Genomic DNA, 22,885 nt, shown 5'->3' with positions numbered 1-22,885 from the left:
CCCCTATCAAGTGAGTGCCCTTCCAACATTATCCTTGTCATTCTGCTTATTTTGTTTACAGGAAACATGTATGCATTGTGATATTATGTAACAGTAATAGCACTGACATTCACATGCATGAAATGATCAAGAAAAATCGTGATAACGAGAACTTTTAAAACAGTTTCCATGTAGTTTCCAGCAAAAGGCAGAATGTCATCACCATTTTTAAGAGAGGTGTTTTAACCTCCTGTGCAAATTCTCACACAGAATGAAGTCATCTGAAGGCCTATATTTAAATAATAACACATGAGAGCTTGGGCAATATCACGATTTATTGCCTGCCCAAGGGATGGTGGTCATGATCGAAATACTGATGATGCCTAGGCGAGGGCATCATCAGTATTTCGATCATGACCACCAGCCCGAGGGCAGGCAAAAAATCGTGATATTGCCCAAGCTCTCATGTGTTATTATTTTTATTACACCGAACAAGTAAACATGCAAAGAAACAAAAACACAAAGACTTCTTCGAGTACAGTTCGCCTTCTGAGTCCAGACCTCAGCGTAAAATGTTGTCAGTGCCGAGTCTAGGGTTGCCGCTAAAGTTTGCCGAACTCCTCGGTGGCGTATCCAAATTTGTTGCTTGCATAGTCGCTGAACACAGAAATTGCATTCCTTGTTGCCATTTTTGTTCGTTTGCTGTTTACTTGCATCAAAATATCGTCTAACTGTGCCGGTACAGCTCTGCATGACGTTTTGCAGCCACAAGTTGCCAACTGCAAAGTACAACAAGCGAACGACAATTTGTTTTGCGCAGAAAGGATGTGCAGTAAGTAAATTGACGTCATCCATGTAATATAAAATGCAGAGGGCATCATCAAGTTCGCAGAGGGCATCATCACATTCGCAGAGGGCACCATCACGTTCTTTTACATGTCACATAGGTCGTGTTTAACCAATGGCAGTGCACGCTGAATGAGTGAGGTGTAATAAAGACACATATAGACACAGACTGAAAGAGCTGTTGCCTGATGGCGCTCTCTATGCCCCCCCCCCCCCCACCCCTTTCTTTAGGGGGAGCGTAGAGAGCGCACTCAAGCGACAGATCTTTCAGTCCAATATACCGGTAGATACCAAACACTTTGACCCTGGAATTAAAAAGAACCATGTGTGTATGACCTGAGCAGCTTCACACAGAAAATGCATACAGTTGTATCTTGGCACAGTGACTTCTGCTTTTTTGGCCCACATGGTGGGCGATTAACAGAAACATTTTTGGGGGAGGGGGGCCTAAGGAGGGGACTTACCCTTTTATACAGGAATATTTTTTGGGGATTATACGCTGGTATCATTTAAGGGGTGCTGGTCACCCCTTGACAAATTGCTAGGGGGTGCGTACATGCTAAAAGAGGTTAACCCCCATCGCCCTGCCTAAATGAATGATGAAACACTACAATGTACGATTTTAGAGACTGGTCAGTTTCTTCAGCCGATGGGGGGATGGATTCATGGGGGGGTCACCCTGTTTTTTGACTTTGGTGATACTGGGGTCACCGTGTTTTGGAAATGCCCAATGGGGGGAGGGGGTCAGTGTGTTTTTGAATTTCAACATGGCTCATACTTGCGAAAAATGCATTGTGCTGGCCACAAATTACATCATTCAGTTGCATTTTTCAGCGTGCCCTTTGGGCGCGTAACTTTAATAATAATAAGACATATTTTTCAGAGCCCTGTCCTGGTGCAAAACTTTAATATATCAGATACATATATCTGAGATAGCGGTATGTTTAAAATGTTTCGGCGCGACCTTCAGGCGCATTTCTTTAATATATCAAACAATATTTTTTAGCATGCCCTTCAGCTGCATGACTTTCATCTATCAGATATGTATATATATATATCAGAGATATCTGGATGTTTAATATCTTTCAGCGCGCCCTTCGGGCGCAGTAAATTAATATATCAGAGAAATATGTTAGATATATCTTGATGTCTGTAAATTCAAAGTCTTGCAAAGTGTACTATCATTATGAAATCTGCAGTTCATATGATGACAAGTTCCTGGTACTTTTCTGTTTTGTCTATGAGAATTCAGTATTAGAAAGCAACATGCACTAATATTTAACAATCACATTTTTCTTACAACAGTTCTGGAGATCTGGTTATGCATAAAAAAGGGTGGAGTACATTCACAGCTCATTAAAGGGACATTATCGCTATCTTTTGACCCTTTTTACACCAATATTGTTGCAAACGAGCAGTTGCTGATGCTGTTCGATTTATTGAAAGATGTCTAAAAATGGTCGACCATAGACAACTTCCATCAAGTTTGCCTACACTGTGTAGAAAAACCTCGGATCAGGGGTTAACAGTAGCCCACCTAAAACCTCTGACCCCAGGTTTTTCCACACAGTGTAGGCTAAATTGGATGGAAGTTGTCTATGGTCGACCATTTTTTAGACATCTTTCAATAAGTCGAATGACATCGGCAATTGTTCGCTTGCAACAATATTGGTGAAAAATGGGTCAAAAGATAGCGATAATGTCCTTTAAGTTCCTCTCTTACAACTGACATGACAATAATTTCATTAAACACAGAATGACTGAATGTTTAAATTATACCTCAAAATTATATATATATATATACATATATATACATATATATATATATATATATATGTATATATATATATATATATATATATATATATATATATATATATATATATATATATATATATATATATATATATATATATATATATATATATATATATATATACATACACACTGAATTATTCAATTTATTTTCCACCTTTTGTTTTAAGTACCTTTGTCGCACTCGGGGGCGGGGGTCACCCTGTTTTCGAAAGTTGGAATAGGGGGTCAGCCACTTTTTGACGTCGGCAAAAAATAATCCACCGCCCCCCCCCCCCCGGCTGAAGAAACTGACCAGTCCCTTAGGGGATGTATTTTGTAAACACTGGCTGCAGTCGTCTGGTCATAATACCGAAATCAGTACAAATATCGGACAAAGTAGCTCAAAACTACATAGCAAACCTGGACTTTGGTCAAATTTTCATTACGTTTGGAAAAAACTTTCATAAAACGTCTTATTTATTTAAAAAAACGAAAAATAATAATAAAAGTCTGCTTGGCGGCCATTTTTGTGAGTTCAGTAACCGGACAACCCACTTGCAACTCGCGCTACTCGGGTAGTGCTTCACTCGGGTCACAATCGAACTCGAAACTAGTTCGCCCCGGGCCGCCCAAGGGTGCCTCGACCTCGAGCTAGGAAGATAATCGAACGCACTCCATATACGTAGAGTTTCACCATACGGCGGGTCACATGATTTACATTTGTTAGTTTCTGTTTACACAGATGTCCTGACGACGTACGGGGTAGATCCGTGTCTCCGCAGTTTTTGAGAGATCTGATGATACGTGTTTACATCCGTGCACTATATGACCAGTAGGACGCAACTCCCCATAAACTTCTAATTTTATTTACACCGATTGTTTTTTATCACACTCCTCATCCTCCCGTGTTTTAATCAAAACTTCTAAACCAAATGTCATTTTTCAAAACCCGAAAACATTACTTCCAGCCCGTTGGGGAAGATGGTAAAGTTGAAACGATACCATTCCTAAATGCTGCGGCAGACTGCACCATCCCGTTCCTAGGTGAGTTAACTGATTGTACGTCTCCCAGTGATTTCCCTGGCCAGGTAGACGGCTCATTCGTACTTGTCAAGTTGTGTCCAATGTCATAGTAGCTGCAGTACAGTAGCTCGAGGTTTTGCCAGGGTGTCTGGTTTTGCCGCCCAACCGAAACACCCAGGCAAAACCTCGAGCTACTGTACTGCAGCTAATGTCATAGATGTTTTTCTATACTCTTGTTTAACACGATGCTGAAGTTATTTTCGTATTTAACTACGAATGAAGTAGCTACCTCTGTGGTTTATCAATGTGCCTCTGTATTTACTTGCTTCTTTTTCTGTTTTCTCAAATGTTGATCTCGAAAAGTATATATAATATTCATGGTATATCATTGGGAATGTCCATGATCCGATTCACGTGTAAGAACAAGAAAATCACTGCTGTTATGTAAACAGTTCTTTGAAGAACTGTTATCTGTGTTTGCTTATTTACCAGATTTTTGATTTGAATCCTCCAAATAAAGAGATTCACATATACGCAGTCGCTTTTGTGTCTTTGCATTCTGATCACATAATAGAAGAGAGTTTACTTTGAAGTGTCGTCTTTTGTGTAGAAGGCTTTTGTATATATCCATCCACAAATGATCAGTACAGATGTACTGGGTCTACAATCTTATAATGTGTATATGGCTTTTCTATTTACTGAAACCTTGTATTGGACGGAGGATAAGGACGCCAAGGATACATATGTACATACATGCACAGCACACCCCTCCCCATATATATATATATATATATATATATATATATATATATATATATATATATATATATATATATATATATATATATATATATATATTTATATATATATATATATATTTATATATATACATATATATATATATATATATATATATATATATATATATATATATATATATATATATATATATATATATATATATATATATTCATATATAATCCCATGGTATTTTTCTCTGTTTGACGTCATCGTATACGAGTGATTTACGCGGAGCCGTTCGTCTCGAAGTTGTGCGGCTCACGTGTATACGATGACGTCAAACAGAGAAAAATTCCATGGGATATCACCGGTTAAATTTGACAAAGTCAACAACGAACGCGCCAGTAAGGTATAACTGTCTTATACCTTACTGGCGCGTTCGTTGTTGACTTTGTCAAATTTAATCCGGTGATAATCTGGTGACAGCGTCCACAGCTTAGTAATTTACCCTTGCTTACTTTGGCCAATTAGGCACTCAAACTCATCAGATAATAGATACAGCATGTTGAATAAACACCAAAGGTTGGTAGAATATATCTTTATTAGCAATACAACGAAACACCTACCCACCCCTGGGGACGGACATTTACGCGTTCGTTGTTGACTTTGTCAAATTTAATCCGGTGATAATCTGGTGACAGCATCCACAGCCTAGTAATTTACCCTTGCTTACTTTGGCCAATTAGGCACTCAAACTCATCAGATAATAGATACAGCATGTTGAATAAAACGTGAACGCAAGATTGTCAAGGGCAGTGCTAAGTTTAAGACCAAAACACCAAAGGTTGGTAGAATATATCTTTATTACCAATACAACGAAACACCTACCCACCCCTGGGGACGGACATTTAGACAACACCCTGTGCTGTCACGAGTTACCTGAGCCCCTCCAATGGCAGAGACACGTTAGATATAGACACAAGATGCCGGGGAACAAGAATTTGATTTTTTGATCATTTTTTCCTACCTCCCCTGTTTTATATTTTCGGACAATTAAATAATTAAAGATCACCGTGGAAGGGATTGAGAGATCATTTTGAAATCCCCAACTCTTGCTGTATATCAAAAACAAAATGTAAAAAAAGAGCCTATCATGTCATTGTCTCCGTTCCTTGTGCCTTGGGGTGTGGGTGTGCTCTGGCATATCCACTTCTCAATAATTTGAGTAGCACACCAAGCTCATAATCGGGGACTATTTCATTCAGCAGGGTTCAGCGAACCATCTTGTCTAAAATGCAAAAAAAAAAAAAAAAAAAAAAAAAATTACGCACGACTTCAAACTTGACGGCTATCTTTTGTCTTGGAAATGTCGCAACGAGTGATGATGAGTCCATACATCGGCTGTGCGTAGTATGGCGTTTTGCTTGCGGGGTGTTAGTTTGTCTCAAATTACTGGCAGTGGATCGGCGGAGATTGTCCAAGGCAATGAATTTAGCGAGAAAAGAAAAAAATGGGAAAGGAGAGTAAAAGAGATGGAAGGGAAAAAATTACTAATTAACTGACAGAAAAAAGGGGGGAGGAATCAGCTCGTGAGCGGGAATCGAACGTCAATGTTCTGAAGCGAGGCGTCCCTCCCTATATTCTTGATTATGGTTCATCAGTCTAGGGCTATGAGCACTTTCTTTTCCCTGAATTAGTTCAAAACAGGGCACTCCGTTATTTTCTGGGAGTACATAAATTTGCGCCTAAAGTTGCTGTTCTTGGAGATACCGGCTTGGACGTGTATCACTCGTAGGTGGGTAATATGGTGTGTTACTGGAACAGACTGAATTGTTTAAATGAAAATAGATTAACCTAGAAAATTTTTCTATGGGATAATTATCTGTGTGCTGGAAATCGGTCAGCAGAGTTGCATAATATTTTTGACAATTTCAACATTGATGATGTGACTCCCTGTGACATAGATAGGGTCAAGGAGAACAAACAATTAAGTTGTGTTGAAAATTGGTACAATAATGTATTAAATAAACCCAAACTCCATACTTATTCCACTTTTAAGACAGAGTATAGCACTGAAAGCTTCCTAAACTTGGTCTTGTCTCGATCAGAAAGGTCTCTGTTTGATCATTTTCGGTTTGGTATTCTTCCTCTCAGGGTTGAAACAGGACGATATAGAGGCGAAGCAGTGGCCAATCTAGCTGTGATATCGCAGCGGTACTTGTGGCGTATATCGAACGCGCTCGGGTCATTGGGGTCATCGCCACAGTCACAGGGACTGTGGCGATGACCCCAATGACCCGAGCGCGTTCGATATACGCCAGAAGTACCGCTGCGATATCACAGCTATGGCCAATCATACATGTTAACTATATGACTCGAATGATGTCGAGGAAGAAGTTCATTTTATTAGGGGCCCAAGCCGACCGGCTGGGCCCCTATTGGTTTTATAGGAGTTCAACTTTCTTCTTCTTCTTCTTCTTCTTTACTTCTTCTTCTTCTCTCTTCCGTCTTTTTTTGTCGACCTAGAACTCAAACACCGCTTACCGCAAACTTCTAAAACTTGCAGGGCTAATAGGTACCTATGAGATCTCGTGCACCTGGGTATAGAAATTTTGAATAGTCGCGCGACCTGGCGGCCATCTTGAATTTTCGAAAAATACCGATTTAATTTTAAAAATCTTCTTCTCCAGAACCAACATACAGATTTAGCTGAAATTTTACTCATGTCATCCTTAGAGTGATCTCTTTCAAGTTTGCGAAAGACGTTTGGATCGGTCACGTGATTTGGCCGCCATCTTGGATTTTACGCAAATCGCAATTTAATCATTAAAAATCTTCTTCTCCAGAACCAACACACCGATTTAACTGAAATTTTACTCATGTCATCCTTAGAGTAATCTCTTTCAAGTTGCGAGAGACGTTTGGATCGGTCACGTGATTTGGCCGCCATCTTGGATTTTACGAAAATCGCAATTTAATCATTAAAAATCTTCTTCTCCAGAACCAACACACCGATTTAACTGAAATTTTACTCATGTCATCCTTAGAATGATCTCTTTCAAGTTTGCGAGAGACGTTTGGATCGGTCACCTGATTTGGCCGCCATCTTGGATTTTACGAAAATCGCAATTTAATCATTAAAAATCTTCTTTTCCAGAACCAAAACACCGATTTGACTGAAATTTTCCTCATGTCGTCCTTAGAGTGATCTCTTTCAAGTTTGCGAAAGACGTTTGGATCGGTCACATGATTTGGCCGCCATCTTGGATTTTACGAAAATCGCAATTTAATCATTAAAAATCTTCTTCTCCAGAACAAACACACTGATTTCACTGAAATTTTACTCATGTCATCCTTAGAGTGATCTCTTTTAAGTTTGCGAAAGACATTTGGATTGGTCACATGATTTGGCCGCCATCTTGGATTTTACAAAAATCGCAATTTAATCATTAAAAATCTTCTTCTCCAGAACTAACACCAAAATCTTTTCGCAAACTTTATAGGCCATACTTCTAGATGCTATATAATAAATTTCAAGGAAATTAACCAGGCAGTTTTTGAGAAGAAAATTTTTAAAGTATTATTTTTCTGATTTTTCAATGACCTTTGACCTCCCCTATACCTCTGCAGCTACGCTATACAAATGGCTTATTCTGGCCTATGTAAGAGTCATATCTAATTCTGGGCAATCTAATAGAGCAAGAGGTCAGATTTTTGGTATACAGGGATAACTACGAAAAACAATTTTTTTAACAAAATGTCACATGACTTCGATGACCTTTGACCTCAAATATACATATACGTCCATAACTTAGGAACCACAAGTGCTACATCCTTCATATTTGGTATGATGGGAGACCTTATGACACCACATCCTGTACCTCATTAATTATGCGCATATCTAATTCTGGGCAAGCCAATAGAGCTAGAGGTCTGATTTTTGGTATATAGGTAACTAGCATTACAATTTTCTTGACAAAATATCACGTGACCTCGATGACCTTTGACCTTGAATATACGTATATGTCCATAACTCAGTAACCACAAGTGCTACACCCTTCATATTTGGTATGATGGGAGACCTTATGAGACCACATCCTGTACCTCATTAATTATGTGCATATCTAATTCTCAGCCAGCCAATAGAGCTAAAGGTCTGATTTTTGGTATATAGGGATAACTTAGCAATACAATTTTTTTGACAAAATATCACGTGACCTCGATGACCTTTGACCTTGAATATACGTATATGTCAATAACTCAGTAACCACAAGTGCTACACCTTCATATTTGGTATGATGGGAGACCTTATGACACCACATCCTGTACCTCATTAATTATGCGCATATCTAATTCTGAGCCAGCCAATAGAGCTAGAGGTCTGATTTTTGGTATATAGGGATAACTTAGCATTACAATTTTTTTGACAAAATGTCATGTGACCTCGATGACCTTTGACCTTGAATATACGTATATGTCAATAACTCAGTAACCACAAGTGCTACACCCTTCATATTTGGTATGATGGGAGACCTTATGACACCACATCCTGTACCTCATTAATTATGCGCATATCTAATTCTGAGCCAGCCAATAGAGCTAGAGGTCTGATTTTTGGTATATAGGGATAACTTAGCATTACAATTTTTTGACAAAATATCACGTGACCTCGATGACCTTTGCCCTTAAATATGAGTATATGTCCATAACTCAGTAACCACAAGTGCTACACCTTCATATTTGGCCGCCATATTGGATTTTACGTAAAACATGCAATTCCCACTGACACGTACAGTAACTATGAGATGATCTTCAAAATCATACTTTTCCAAGATCGAATTTTGCACATAATATCATTAGTGCAAGATCTTTCAACCATGTTATCCGCTTGGGCCCCGCCAACGCTGCTTGCAGCTTAATTTTCCATTGCTCATTGTATGATGACGTACGGTTTTCTTTTTACAATTCTGTAATTGAATCCTGTCCTGAATATCTTTCTTATGACGATAAACGTAAGCTAAACATATCATGGTAAATCATGATCACCCAAGAGTTACCTCAAAATTCATTGTTAGAGCCTTTAATAGGCGAGCCTTTAATAGGCGACGAAATGTTTTGTATGTTCCTAATTAGTGATTTGTGAGATTTCTTTGTTTTTCTGATTATATAGCACCCTCAATGACTTTTTTGAATGACATATCTTTTTCATAGTGACTTATAAGGCCGATGGCAGGGTAATTAGGGGCCAAGGCGCACCGGCTGGGCCCCTATTGGTGTTTATAGGAGTTCAACTTTCTTCTTCTACTTCTTCTTCTTCTTCTTCTTCTTCTTCCACTCTTTTTTTGTCGACCTAGAACTCAAACACCGCTTACCGCAAACTTCTGAAACTTGCAGGGCTAATAGGTACCTATGAGATCTCGTGCACCTGGGTATACAAATTTCGATTGGTCACGTGACCTGGCGGCCATATTGGATTTTCGAAAAATACCGATTTAATTTTAAAAATCTTCTTCTCCAGAACCAACATACCGATTTAGCTGAAATTTTACTCATGTCATCCTTAGAGTGATCTCTTTCAAGTTTGCGAAAGACGTTTGGATCGGTCACGTGATTTGGCCGCCATCTTGGATTTTACGAAAATCGCAATTTAATCATTAAAAATCTTCTTCTCCAGAACCAACACACCGATTTAACTGAAATTTTACTCATGTCATCCTTAGAGTGATCTCTTTTAAGTTTGCGAAACACGTTTGGATCGGTCACGTGATTTGGCCGCCATCTTGGATTTTACGAAAATCGCAATTTATTCATTAAAAATCTTCTTCTCCAGAACCAACACACTGATTTAACTGAAATTTTACTCATTTCATCCTTAGAGTGATCTCTTTCAAGTTTGCGAAAGACGTTTAGATCGGTCACGTGATTTGGCCGCCATCTTGGATTTTACGAAAATCGCAATTTAATCATTAAAAATCTTCTTCTCCAGAACCAACACACCGATTAAACTGAAATTTTACTCATGTCATCCTTATAGTGATCTCTTTCAAGTTTGCGAAAGACGTTTGGATCGGTCACGTGATTTGGCCGCCATCTTGGATTTTACGAAAATCGCAATTTAATCATTAAAAATCTTCTTCTCCAGAACCAAAACACTGATTTAACTGAAATTTTGCTCATGTCGTCCTTAGAGTGATCTCTTTCAAGTTTGCAAAAGACGTTTGGATCGGTCACGTGATTTGGCCGCCATCTTGGATTTTACGAAAATCGCAATTTAATCATTAAAAATCTTCTTCTCCAGAACGAACACACAGATTTAACTGAAATTTTACTCATGTCATCCTTAGAGTGATCTGCTTCAAGTTTGAGAAAGACATTTGGATTGGTCACATGATTTGGCCGCCATCTTGGATTTTACGAAAATCGCAATTTAATCATTAAAAATCTTCTTCTCCAGAACAAACACACCGATTTAACTGAAATTTTACTCATGTCATCCTTAGAGTGATCTCTTTTAAGTTTGCCAAAGACATTTGGATTGGTCACATGATTTGGCCGCCACATTGGATTTTCGAAAAATCGCAATTTAATCATTCAAAAACTTCTTCTCAAGAACTAACACCAAAATCTTTTCGCAAACTTTAAAGGCCACACTACTAGATGCTATATAATAAATTTCAAGGAAATTAACCAGGCAGTTTTTCCGAAGAAAATTTTTAAAGTATTATTTTTCTGATTTTTCAATGACCTTTGACCTCCCCTATACCTCTGCAGCTAAGCTATACAAATGGCTTATTCTGGCCTATGTAAGAGTCATATCTAATTCTGGGCAATCTAATAGAGCAAGAGGTCAGATTTTTGGTATATAGGGATAACTACGAAAAACAATTTTTTTCACAAAATGTCACATGACTTCGATGACATTTGACCTCAAATATACATATACGTCCATAACTTTGGAACCACAAGTGCTACATCCTTCATATTTGGTAGGATGGGAGACCTCATGGTGCCATATCCGGTACCTCATTAAATATGCACATATCTAATTTTGGGCAAGCCAATAGAGCTAGAGGTCCGATTTTTGGTATATAGGCATAACTTAGCAATACAATTTTTTTGACAAATTGTCATGTGACCTCAATGACCTTTGACCTTAAATATACGTATATGTTCATAACTAAGTAACCACAAGTGCTACACCCTTCATATTTGGTATGATGGGAGACCTTATGACACCACATCCTGTACCTCATTAATTATGCGCATATCTAATTCTGAGCCAGCCAATAGAGCTAGAGGTCTTATTTTTGGTATATAGGCATAACTTAGCAATACAATTTTTTTGACAAAATATCACGTGACCTCGATGACCTTTGACCTTGAATATACGTATGTGTCCATAACTCAGTAACCACAAGTGCTACAGCCTTCATATTTGGTATGATGGGAGACCTTATGACACCACATCCTGTACCTCATTAATTATGCGCATATCTAATTCTCAGCCAGCCAATAGAGCTAAAGGTCTGATTTTTGGTATATAGGGATAACTTAGCAATACAATTTTTTTGACATAATGTCAAGTGACCTCGATGACCTTTGACCTTGAATGTACGTATATGTCAATAACTCAGTAACCACAAGTGCTACAGCCTTCATATTTGGTATGATGGGAGACCTTATGACACCACATCCTGTACCTCATTAATTATGCGCATATCTAATTCTGAGCCAGCCAATAGAGCTAGAGGTCTGATTTTTGGTATATAAGGATAACTTAGCAATACAATTTTTTTGACATTATGTCACGTGACCTCGATGACCTTTGACCTTGAATATACGTATATGTCAATAACTCAGTAACCACAAGTGCTACAGCCTTCATATTTTGTATGATTGGAGACCTTATGACACCACATCCTGTACCTCATTAATTATGCGCATATCTAATTCTCAGCCAGCCAATAGAGCTAAAGGTCTGATTTTTGGTATATAGGGATAACTTAGCAATACAATTTTTTTGACATAATATCACGTGACCTCGATGACCTTTGACATTGAATGTACGTATATGTCCATAACCCAGTAACCACAAGTGCTACAGCCTTCATATTTGGTATGATGGGAGACCTTATGACACCGAATCCTGTACCTCATTAATTATGCGCATATCTAATTCTGAGCCAGCCAATAGAGCTAGAGGTTTGATTTTTGGTATATAGGGATAACTTAGCAATACAATTTTTTTGACATAATTTCACGTGACCTCGATGACCTTTGACCTTGAATATAAGTATATGTCCATAACTCAGTAACCACAAGTGCTACATCCTTCGTATTTCGCCGCCATATTGGATTTTACGTAAAACATGCAATTCCCACTGACACGTACAGTAACTATGAGATGATGTTCAAAATCATACTTTTCCAAGATCGAATTTTGCACATAATATCATTAGTGCAAGATCTTTCAACCATGTTATCTGCTTGGGCCCCGCAAACGCTGCTTGCAGCTTTAATTAGGGGCCCAAGCCTACCGGCTGGGCCCCTATTGGTTTTATAGGAGTTCAATATTTAGGGGCCCAAGCCTACCGGCTGGGCCCCTATTGGTTTTATAGGAATTCAACTTTTCTTCTTCTACTTCTTCTTCTTCTTCCGCTCTTTTTTTGTCGACCTAGAACTCAAACACCACTTACCGCAAACTTCTGAAACTTGCAGGGCTAATAGGTACCTATGAGATCTCGTGCACCTGGGTATACAAATTTCGATTGGTCACGTGACCTGGCGGCCATATTGGATTTTCCAAAAACCTACAAATGGCTTCTCCAGAATACCCAGGGGTCTAGTCGATTTGAAATTTTTTGTATAGCAGGCATGGCCTAAGGTCTTAAGAAATTGCCAATAAAATCGCATGCGGTCACGTGACCTTGGCCGCCATATTGGATTTTTGAAAAATACCCATTTAATCTTTAAAAATCTTCTTCTCCAGAACCAACACACCGATTCCACTGAAATTTGACATGTAACATCTTAAGTGTGATCTCTTTCAAGTTTGCGAAAGGCGTTTTGATCGGTCACGTTGTTTGGCCGCCATATTGGATTTTGAGAAAATCGTGATTTAATCTTCAAAAATCTTCTTCTCCAGAACCAACACACCGATTCGACTGAAATTTGACATGTAACATCTTAAGTGTGATCTCTTTCAAGTTTGCGAAAGGCGTTTTGATCGGTCACGTGGTTTGGCCGCCATATTGGATTTTAGGAAAATCATGATTTAATCTTAAAAAATTTTCTTCTCCACAACCAACACACCGATTGAGCTGAAATTTGACATGTAACATCTTAAGTGTGATCTCTTTCAAGTTTGCGAAATGCGTTTTGATCGGTCACGTGGTTTGGCCGCCATATTGGATTTTTCGAAAATCGTGATTTAATCTTTAAAAATCTTCTTCTCCCGAACAAACATCGATTTGACTGAAATTTTGCATATACCATCTTAAGTGTGATGTGTTTCAAGTTTGCCAAATGCGTTTTGATCGGTCACGTGGTTTGGCCGCCATATTTGATTTTCCGTAAAATATTAAATTCCAAGTGAAACGTACAGTAACTATTAGATGATGTTCAAAGTCCTACTTTTTCAAGGACGAATTTAATAATATCATTAGTGCAAGATTTTTCAACCATGTTAACCGCTTGGGCCCCGCCAACGCTGCTTGCAGCTTTAATTAGGGGCCCAAGCCGACCGGCTGGGCCCCTATTGGTTTTATAGGAGTTCAACTTTCTTCTTCTACTTCTTCTTCTTCTTCCGCTCTTTTTTTGTCGACCTAGAACTCAACCACCGCTTACCGCAAACTTCTGAAACTTGCAGGGCTAATAGGTACCTATGAGATCTCGTGCACCTGGGTATACAAATTTCGATTGGTCACGTGACCTGGCGGCCATATTGGATTTTCCAAAAACCTAAAAATGGCTTCTCCAGAAGACCCAGGGGTCTAGTCGATTTGAAATTTTTTGTATAGCAAGCATGGCCTAAGGTCTTTAGAATTTGCTAATAAAATCGCATGCGGTCACGTGACCTTGGCCGCCATATTGGATTTTGCAAAAATCGTGATTTAATCTTTAAAATCTTCTTCTCCAGAACCAAAACACCGATTTGACTGAAATTTCACATGTAACATCTTAAGTGTGATCTCTTTCAAGTTTGCGAAAGGCGTTTTGATCGGTCACGTGGTTTGGCCGCCATATTGGATTTTGAGAAAATCGTGATTTAATCTTCAAAAATCTTCTTCTCCAGAACGAACACACCGATTCAACTGAAATTTGACATGTAGCATCTTAAGTGTGATCTCTTTCAAGTTTGCGAAAGGCGTTTTGATCGGTCACATGGTTTGGCCGCCATATTGGATTTTGCGAAAATCGTGATTTAATCTTTAAAAATCTTCTACTCCAGAACCAATACACAGATTCGATTGAAATTTGACATGTAACATCTTTAGTGTGATCTCTTTCAAGTTTGCGAAAGGCCTTTTGATCGGTCACGTGGTTTGGCCGCCATATTGGATTTTTCGAAAATCGTGATTTAATCTTTAAAAATCTTCTTCTCCCGAACAAACATCGAATTGACTGAAATTTTGCATATACCATCTTTAAAGTGATGTGGTTCAAGTTTGTGAAACAAGGTTTTGATCGGTCTCGTGGTTTGGCCGCCATATTGGATTTTCCGTAAAATATTAAATTCCAAGTGAAACGTACAGTAACTATTAGATGATGTTCAAAATCCTACTTTTTCAAGCTCGAATTTTGCACATAATATCATTATTGCAAGATTTTTCAACCATGTTCACCGCTTGGGCCCCGCCAACGCTGCTTGCAGCTTTAATCTTCTTCTTCTTCTTCTTCTTCTTCTTTTCGTTCTTCCGCTCCTTTTTTGGTGACCTAGAACTCAAACACCGCTCACCGCAGACTTCTGAAATTTGCAGGGCTAATAGGTACCTACAAGATCTCGTGCACCTGGGTATGAAAATTTCAATTGGTCACGTGACCTGGCGGCCATATTGGATTTTTCAAAAACCTAAAAACGGCTTCTCCTGGTGATCTAGGGGTCTGGTAAATTTGAATTTTTTTCTGTAGGAAGCATGACCTAAGGTCTTTAGATTTTATAAATAAAATCGCGTGCGGTCACGTGACTTTGGCCGCCATATTGGATTTTCGAAAAATACCCATTTAATCTTTAAAAATCTTCTTCTCAAGAACCAAAACACCGTTTGAGCTGAAATTTTACTCTTGTCATCCTTAGAGTGATCTCTTTCAAGTTTGCGAATAACATTTCGATCGGTCACGTGATTTGGCCGCCATCGTGGATTTTGCGAAAATTGCAATTTAATCTTCAAAATCTTCTTCTCATGAACCAAAACACCGTTTGAGCTGAAATTTTATTCATGTCATCCTTAGAGTGATCTCTTTCATATGTGCAAATAACATTTCGATCGATCGCGTGATTTGGCCCGCCATATTGGATTTTGCGAAAATCGCAATTTAATCTTCAAAAATCTTCTACTCAAGAACCAAAACACTGTTTGAGCTGAAATTTTACTCATGTCATCCTTAGAGTGATCTCTTTCATGTTTGCAAATAACATTTCGATCGATCCCGTGATTTGGAGGCCATATTGGATTTTGCGAAAATCGCAATTTAATCTTCAAAAATCTTCTACTCAAGAACCAAAACACTGTTTGAGCTGAAATTTTACTCATGTCATCCTTAGAGTTATCTCTTTCATGTTTGCAAATAACATTTCGATCGATCCCGTGATTTGGAGGCCATATTGGATTTTGCGAAAATCGCAATTTAATCTTCAAAAATCTTCTTCTCAAGAACCAAAACACTGTTTGAGCTGAAATTTTACTCATGTCATCCTTAGAGTTATCTGTTTCAAGTTTGTGAATAACATTTCGATCGGTCACGTGATCTGGCCGCCATATTGGATTTTTCAAAAATCGCAATTTAATCTTCAAAAATCTTCTTCTCATGAACCAAAACACCGTTTGAGCTGAAATTTTACTCATGTCATCCTTAGAGTGATCTCTTTCAAGTTTGTGAAAAAGATTTTGATCGGTTGCGTGATTTGGCCGCCATATTGCATTTTGCGAAAATCGTGATTTAATCTCTAAGAATCTTCTCCTCCAGAACCAACACACCGATTCGACTGAAATTTGACATGTAACATCTTAAGTGTGATCTCTTTCAAGTTTGCAAAAGGCGTTTTGATTGGTCGAGTGGTTTGGCCGCCATATTGGATTTGCCGTAAAATATAAAATTCCAAGTGAAACGTACAGTAACCAGTAGATGATGTTCAAAATCCTACTTTTTCAAGCTCGAAATTTTGCACATAATATCATTAGTGCAAGATTTTTCAACCATGTTAACCGCTTGGGCCCCGCCAACGCTGCTTGCAGCTTTAATTCATTTTGTATTTTTCTCTTTGAGTTTCATACTTTGGTAATTACATATCACCATAATAAACATACTACTACTACATTGAGACCGCTCTTCGTGTTGTTTGTACTATGTCAAAGGTGCTGTGTGTGTGTGTGTAGTATGTAAATGTGCCACCGGGCTATCGATGCCGATGGAGGAGACTGTAAGCATATACATAAAAGAAGTATTGTTGTCTCTTTTCAGCTGCGATTTGTTTGTTATGTTCTCCAATTCAATTTTTCGGCCGTTTGAGCCTCGAAAACGTGAAATATTGAGATCGCCAACACGATTTAATGGTGGTTTGTTATAAAACTGTAGTGGATGCCAGCAATTCAACACATGGGCCTAAGATTAAATTAAGCTTATAGAGAACACACTTTTTGTCTCACGAGGAAACTTTGTTTCAACTCGAAAGCCGTACATTTGAGACCACTTCATAAAGCAAACTGGTGACATAAGTGTACAATTTGCATTTGATCGCAAGTTATCATGATCGTGTCGATAAGTTGCTTTATATTCTTGCTTACCGACACGATCATCGTGTCAATAGCCACAACGATTAAAACGATCGACAGTATCCTCATTCGATTCTTGGGAATAGCTATTAAAAGCTTAGCGACCCGAAATTTCGTTGGGCATGCCTTCTATGTTTCCATATCTGGATTTATCGGGTCACCTTTTTGTCAAAATGCCATGACAGCACGGCATCGATCACGACAAATCGGTCTGTGTCTTGACGTGCACGTACGAAAGGTACCATTGCAGAAAAAAAGTTCCGGTTGATGAAGTACAACAGGGGTAATATAGATTTCTGTGCTGGTGTACGTCACACAGGTGGATATACAGGCCAGTTCATGTGAGATATACATATATATATATATATATATATATATATATATATATATATATATATATATATATATATATATATATATATATATATATATATATATATATATGTATGTATTATATTATATATGTGTGTGTGTGTGTGTGTGTGTGTGTGTGTGTGTGTGTGTTATTGTTTGTTATTTTGTAAAATTTTGTTATAACTTAATAATTTAGCTATGACTTCAAATTTTCACAGACATCCTTGGGCCCAAGGCATTCTACGTGGTGAAGACAGATATAAATGGCAATGTTACTGTGAGTTCAAGACATTTTTAAAGCATATATTTTGTATTAGTTATTCATTTACTTTTTTAGATGAGATATAAAGTCTGTAAATTGCTTGTTTCCTTATGCTCCTTGACTATTATTGTTAATTTAATTTGGACTATTGTCTCCTCTGCAGTATTTTATAACAGAACATACGGTGGGGAGCATCAGAAATGTGAATTTTTACCTTACTTTAAAAATCTTTACTTACGTACGTTAAAAATCCAGCTACCAGCTTGTGTACTATGACGGAGCGTAATTCATGCCAAAATTAGAACCCCACTTTTCGATACCACTCATTCACGGTACTGGATCTGAAAAGTAAAATCAAAACATACTGAGCAGTCCCCTAATAATTGTCTTCAACTTTTATCATTTACAATGATAAGGAAAATATGTGTAATATTTCATTTTCCATGGTTACAAATGGTCTGTCTATGTTTGTTTGTAGTAAGCATGCCCATTCTAATATTTTAAAGGACACTACTGAAATGGGAAGAAAATTATGGTGTAGGGTAGACTGAAGGACTGTGTGATTCACAATGTTTGTGTCCAATACAGGTCATGTTTCAGGGAGCTGTTTTTAAATACAGCTTGACATATAATGATCTGTGTTTCTTTGTTATGGAATGTAGAAATTGACGAAGAAGTATGAACTTGATCCAGAAAAGTACAGCACTCTTCAAGATATGATTGATGCTGAAATAGAGACAAAAACAACTCGAAATGAAGGGTCAGCAACAATAGCCCTGATCTGGTTGAAACGGTAAGTTCAGAATAGGAACAAATTTTTCCAAGTTGTCACTTTATTAAGTTGTATTTCTTTGATTCCATTGGTGCAGAAGCTGACAAAGAAATATGAAATGGATCCTGTCAATAATAGTACCTTACAAGGATTGGTTGAAGGAGAAGTTGCCAATAATAGCGTCCTCAAAGGTGGATCTGGAACAGAAACTCTAATTTGGTTGAAACGGTAGGATATGTATTGACAGGAAATCGAAATACAAATATCAATTAACTCACTGGTGTCTCTCCATTCCTTTACTGTACATGTCTACACTCTGTCAGGTTTTTTCCAGTCCAAGTGTCTAATTCCCTTTCATTCCATACAACCGTAGACAATTGAGTTAGAACAACACCTTCATTTTATGCTGTTGAATTATCAATTAACAGGCTACCTAAACACTGTTGGGAAAGTATCATTTGTTGTTTCTTGTTGCCAGTATTATAATATACAGTTGTCGTACCTTAATTCAAGTTCTTAAGATAAGGTTGGATTAAATTAAATGTGAAATATAAATCAGTCATATATGCACTTAAGCATGTTTTAAACATATTTTTATTGCCATTTGCATAACTAATTATTTCATGATATCACAGGTTAATCCAAAATTTGAATGCATTACTTGTAGTTGTGTTGCATTCTTGTACTTTCACTAATGTGGTTCTTTTCATCTTGAGCAAGAAATTTACATATTACTTGTTAATTTTTGACAGTATAAGACTGTACTACGTACAAGTAATGTCTGAAGAAATCAGGATAATTGTCTACTTTTGATTAGATTTCACCAATTTTCAAAGCAAGGAATGTTTGCATGAGTTCTTACTGTGTGTGCTACTTCGTTACCTTTTCTTTGGCAAGATTACATCAGTGCACTGATGTAAGATACAAAAAAGACAGACAATGGGCAACTGTCTAGATCGCTGAGTGTTAGGACAAGAGAATCAATGCGTGTGTCTTTGTATCGATATGAAGAAGTACAAAAATTTTCCTTGCAACTCTAACTTCATTGCCTGAAGTGCATGTGTCATCTTCTTGAATCCAAAATACAGGATCCTCGCAATGTAATGTTGTAGAATTACCCTTTAACTAGTTAGCCATGAAATTGAAGTATGATTCGGTTGTGCTCCCCTCACATTGCAGACTCCCATTTTGTTTCATTTGCCCTAACCCTTTCACCCCCAGTTCCCTGTATACATTCCAACTTTACCATAGAAAACAATGGATTTGGGACAAACCATGGTGGTGAAGGCCAGGGTTAAAAAAAGTCTAACAATTCTCCAACAGTAGTGTTTACCACAAGCAAAGATGCATGAGAAGTTCTTGCATAGAACAACCTGAACCAAGTCTTTGAAATTGGGCCCCAAAAGTCAATTTTTTCCATCTGGTCATTGCTAGCATCACTTTGAAATGTGAGAGTCGTTTCAATTTTTGTTCTTTGATGTCAAAATAAAATTCTCACCATAGTGTTGCGAAAACAAACAGCATCAGACACAAAATCTCAAATCAGGAACATTACATGTAACAGACATTGACACTGTGTCTTGAGTTGCCTTTCCTTCATACCAATAAAATGGTGTAAAAGAAGAAAAATTAGATGTCGTAGAGAAACTCTGTGGTAATCTCATTCAAACATGGATAAGGAAAGAAAGGAAAACACAGTAAACTATAATGAAGGCATCACTTTTGCCAATGTCCAGGATGAGTAAGAAATCTCATGTTATGCGCCTGCAAAGTGAAAGACTTCAACTTTGCTCAAACTTTCCTGAATGAAACCTTCAACCATCTCATACCAAATCAACAATAAAAATCAGGGGTCACCGTACAAAGTTTGGAACTAGCAAAACAAATTACCATACATTTTGTGATATTTGAAATTCAAAATGGCTGCCATTCCTGTGTTAAGATTTATGGGCAGAAAATTTAATTTTGGATTTTTGAAAAACTAAGATGGTGAATTTTTTCTTTCTCCAAGACCTTTAAAATGAGCCCCTACAAGTGGTAGATCAGAAAGGAATTGTAGAAATTTGAGAATCTGAGTATCTGTCCCCAGGGCACGTTCAACCCTGATGTAGAATCCGCCTTGATAACAGATATTTTGATTCTCAAACATTTTCAATATCTTTATGGTCTACCTGTTGTGGGGACTCATATTGAAATTCTTGGAAAAAAGAAAGAAATTTCACTGTCTTAGTTTTTCGAAAATTGAAAATTTTATTTTTCCCCACAGATTTAAGACAGAGATGGCGTCCATTTTAATTTCAAATATAGGTAAATGTTAGGTAATTTGTTTCCCTAGTACCAAACTTTGCACAGTGACCACATATTTTTACCCTTGAATTGGTAAGAGAATGGTTGAAAGTTTCATGGAGGAAAGTTTGGACAAAAATTTAAGTCTTTCACTTTTGAGGGACAAACTGCCTTAATTAACCCTTTCACTACCATGGCTGAGCCAAGTCCATAGTTGTCAATGGTAAGTGTGGACCTGTCTACTGGGCACTGGGGTGAACAGGTCAATCTCAGTTTACTAGATCTTGAAATAATTGTGTTTGATGATAAGGTGATCACACAGGTCAGGAAGTAGTTGCAATATTCTAAAGACCATGTCTTATTTATCCTATACATTGTGTTTATCTTCAGTGCATTACAATTTATCCGGGGGATGTTTGTGAATCTTCTCGACGGTGTAAACGATGGTGAAAACTTAATACCATGTGCTGCTAAATCATACGAGTCATACCTCAAGCCATATCATGGATGGATGGTACAAAAAGTGTTTGGTGTGAGTATATTTCTGTTTGTTTATTTGTTTGTTTTAGTTTTGCAAAATGACCATAAAATAATAAACAGATTTATCAATGATCTTATTCGGTCAAATACATCCAATGAAGCAGCCATTTTTACTGCTTTTACACCACACAATGTGTTGGGAACTTTTTGCGACTATCTGATCAGAAAAGAGCGTTTAGATTTTTCTCAATGACAGCTTCCAGAAAATACACAGTTGTGATTATGATGGGGCCTATACTTAGCCTGAAATGGTAGGTATCTAATATTTACTTTATACTGATATATAGCAGCTATATTCTCTGCTTCAAGACATCTGTCTCATGAATATTTTTGGAAGTTCTAGGCTGTGTCCTCAGACTTTATTCCGTAGTCTCCAATACAAATTATAAATGTCTTCTTGTATTGCCTTCCAGTTTGTCACCAAAGCCATGCCGTACAGGAAGACTTTCTCAAAGCCATGGGAAATGGACAGGATGAAGAAACAGTCATCAATGATATGAAAGAATTTCTTGTCCTGTTTGGACAAAATCTGGATGCAGTAGTCGAAATGTATCAGAGTAGAAACATAGATAAGGAATTTAGGTATAAGGGAAAAGTTTGAAAATGGTCATTCAATAAAATAATTTCATATGGTTTTCATTTAAGGTTAAATCCACTTCTGCTAGATATTGCTTGTTTTGTCACTAGGAATGACTTCTGTGTTTCATGGGCATAAAATAACATATTTATTCTATATCCAGTTACAGTTTGGGTCAAAGGTCATTGAGATGAAAATATTGAATTGTAAGGGACATACTGCACTGAAGTTGTATCTCCAAATCAACACTGTTTTTTTGTTTTTCAAAATGACTTGCTTTTGTTCACTGGTTTGTTTAATGAATATAAAAACATTAGGATGATATCAGCTTAAAAGGTTGTTAGCTGTAATTGAAAATTTCATCAGTCAAGTTTAATAATCATTTGTAATTATTTCAACTTTGTCAAATGTAATGTTAGAAGACAATGCTCCACACGGCATTTTACCCTGGCATGTGTGCTTTTAAATAGGGCCGTTCACAGTTTACATCACTGTTCTCTCATTAATGTGCAAAAATAAATATTTGTCCGCATTTTTAGATGACACTCTTGAAAATTACGCATGTCAAAACGATGAAACACATCTTAATAGGCGACTGCTTTTGTAACAATGAATACTAAAAGGCATATTCACGACTCAGAGTACAAGCTGCAAAAATAGCCATGTATGCAACATTGATAAAATTTTGTCCGCATTTCAATCTGCGTGTCCGATGT

At 37.5% G+C, this 22,885-nt stretch overlaps 1 pseudogene; it reads left to right on the top strand.

The window, feature by feature from the left end:
• The first annotated feature begins 3,412 nt into the window (after window positions 1-3,412).
• On the top strand, window positions 3,413-22,336 carry LOC139144808 (glycolipid transfer protein-like; annotated as a pseudogene).
• Window positions 22,337-22,885: the final 549 nt, after the last annotated feature.

This window comes from Ptychodera flava, chromosome 12 (assembly GCF_041260155.1).
Source record: "Ptychodera flava strain L36383 chromosome 12, AS_Pfla_20210202, whole genome shotgun sequence".
NCBI lineage: Eukaryota > Metazoa > Hemichordata > Enteropneusta > Ptychoderidae > Ptychodera > Ptychodera flava.
The sequence above is the reverse complement of the archived record's forward strand: the minus strand, read 5'-3'. Positions and strand labels throughout refer to the sequence as shown.